Raw genomic sequence first — 3,087 nt, 5'->3', positions numbered from 1 at the left:
TTTTTGACATGCCACCAAACCTTCGTACCACGCGCTAAGTGAAATTCGTAGTTTGTAGGCTCGGGGTTGAGTGACTGAATCTACCTTGTTAATCTACGTGGTTGAATCTATCTGGTTAATCTATGTTTTGAGAAGTGGTGAAATCTAATGCGGTGGTTAACGAGGCATCACACCGATGACGAGACGGACGTGGCATGATTGAAGCATGGTGGATAAGCCGCTTGTACTTCCTATAGATAAGTGCTTCCGTCATGCTGCTGAACTTTTGTAGCACGTGCCATGCGGGATTTCGTTGTTTATGGATTGTTGACACTAATCTATGTGAAACTATATGGATCTATTGAATCTATGGGAGTCTATTAAATCTATTGAATCTATTGGAGTCTATTGGGATCCACGTAAATCTGTTGGGATCTATTTTAATCTAGGTGAAACTATGATATCAATGATGAGTGTGTTCTACGACACATAACATGACACCGAGTACGAGGTGGAAGCGAGGTGCCCGAAGCGTGGTGGATACGCCGCTTGTACTTCCTATATATAAGCGCTTCTGACACGTTGCCAAACTTCGTACAACGTGCCATGCGAAGGTCGTAGGTTTGCGGTATCTATGTGAATCTTGTGAATCTTGATTGAGTTTTTAGTCTATTGTGTGTGAATCTTTATTGTGAGACTTAGTGAATCTAGACTTATACGATCCTATTATTGGATCTTTAGGATGTCTTCTCGAAAGCTATTCGACACTCTCAGGAAATCCAGGGAGAAGTCTCAGAAAAAGATGATGTCATTCATGGCCGACCAGATTGACCGAGTCGTGCCAAAGATCGTCTCTGAGCTCCAAGGATCAAACACTCCTCCATCCTCTGTGGACTCAAAGGCCGAGAAGCAAAAGCCTACTAAGTTCAACTATAAGCATTTCATCTCTTGCAACCCTAAGTCTTTCACAGGCAGTGATGGAGTGACTGCTATGCTCGAATGGTTCGACAACATCGAGGTTACCTTCATTAATAGTGAATGCCCAGATCATTTAAAGACAAGGAGTGCAACTGGGATGTTTCAAGGCAGAGCGTTGGAGTGGTGGTCAAATGAGAGAAACATCCGTTCTAATGAAGAAGCCTATGCTCTTCCATGAGCCGAGGTGCGAGAACTAATGATGCTTGAGTTCTGTCCTCCTCATGAACAATTAAAGCTTGAAGAAGAGTTCTGGCACTTGAAGCAGGTTGGTGATGATAACCTGGCGTATACTACCAAATTCAAGCAGCTTAGCTTGATCGTTCCTCACTTGGTTTCGATTCCTAAGTGGATGATAACCAAGTACATCAATGGTCTACCTCCTGCTATGCGTGATTCTATTGAAGCAGCTCAACTGGAAACTATTGAAGAAGTCTACCGTTTGGCATCAAGTTTGAACAACAATCGTGTGCGTGACAAGCAGTTTGCTACTCCTGCTCCCTCCAAGTCTGCGAACCAAGTTACCCAGCAGCCGGGCGGCAGTAAAAACAAGAAAAGGAAATCTCAGGGTTCCGGATGTAATGCTATTACTCCTGCTGCAAACCCTATTGCTAAACTTGCTCCTGCTACTACTGCTGCTAACCCTGTTGCTCCCGAAGCTAAGAAGAAGTACACTGGTTCTCACCCAAAGTGTACCACTTGCAACTACCATCATCCTGCTACTTCTGCATGCCGTCTGTGCACCAACTGCAATCGCTATGGTCACACGACTCCCTACTGTCGTCAAGCTAACCCAGCCCAGCCCAGCCAGCTCAGCAAGCCCCGCTCAGGCAGCCCAAGCAGCTCTTCCAGCTCCCCTGCTACAAGTGTGGAGATACTACCGACCTCTGTAACCAGTGTCCTCAGCTGAACCAGGACCAGCAGCCAGCCGCTCGTGGATAAGCATTCAACCTTAATGCAAATCAGGCTCGTAATGACAATGACATTGTCAATGGTATGTTCCTTGTTAATAACCTTTATGCTTCGATTCTATTTGATACTGGTGCTGATAAAAGCTTTGTGTCCGTGGAATTTGAGTCTTTGATAAACTGTACACGCTCCAGGTTACCTAAGTCGTTTTCTGTTGAGGTCGCCAATGGTAAGTTGATCCTTGTTAATTCTATCGTTCGTGATTGTTCCTTGACTCTTAACGATCACGTATTCTCTATTGATCTCATACCCATGTGTTTCGGTAGCTTTGATGTTATTATCGGAATGAACTGGTTGCGTATGAACCATGCCGAGATTGTTTATCACGAGAAACTCGTTCGTCTTCCCCTTCCTTCTGGAGACACTTTGAACGTCTATGGGGACCGACCTTCAAAGGGGCTGAGGTTGATGTCATGTACACAAGCGAGCAGAATCTTACGTAAACAGAACCCTGCCTTCTTGGGCCACGTGGTGGAACAAAAAGGCAAGGGGAAGAACATAAGCGACGTCCTAGTGGTGTGTGATTTCACTAACGTCTTTCCTGAAGATCTTACTGGTCTTCCTCCGCCTAGATCCGTTGATTTTCGTATTGATCTCGTACCTGGTGCGACTCTTGTCGTCAAGGCTCCTTACCGCCTTGCACCTTCTGAGATGCAAGAGTTATCTAGTCAACTGCAGGAATTACTCGATAAGGGTTTTATTTGTCCAAGTACCTCCCCGTGGGGTGCTCCTGTCCTATTTGTTAAGAAGAAGGATAGTTCCTTCCGTATGTGTATCAACTATCGTGAACTTAATAAGCTTACCGTGAAGAATCGTTATACGCTCCCTCGTATTGATGACCTATTTGACCAACTACAAGGCGCGTCCTGCTTCTCCAAGATCGATCTTCGATCTGGATATCATCAGTTGCGTGTCCTCGAAGATGATATTCCTAAAACCGCTTTTCGTACTCGTTATGGACACTACGAGTTCGTAGTCATGCCTTTTGGACTGACCAACGCACCCGCCGTGTTCATGGACCTTATGAATCGTGTGTGTAAACCCTATTTGGATCGTTTTGTGATAGTCTTTATTGATGATATTCTTATTTATTCTAAGTCTAACGCTGATCATGCTCGTCATTTACGTCTTATGCTTGAACTTCTACCTGGTGAACGTCTGTAT

This window comes from Helianthus annuus, chromosome 16, assembly GCF_002127325.2.
Source record: "Helianthus annuus cultivar XRQ/B chromosome 16, HanXRQr2.0-SUNRISE, whole genome shotgun sequence".
In the NCBI taxonomy this organism is placed as follows: Eukaryota; Viridiplantae; Streptophyta; class Magnoliopsida; order Asterales; family Asteraceae; genus Helianthus; species Helianthus annuus.
This window is presented reverse-complemented; position numbering follows the sequence as displayed.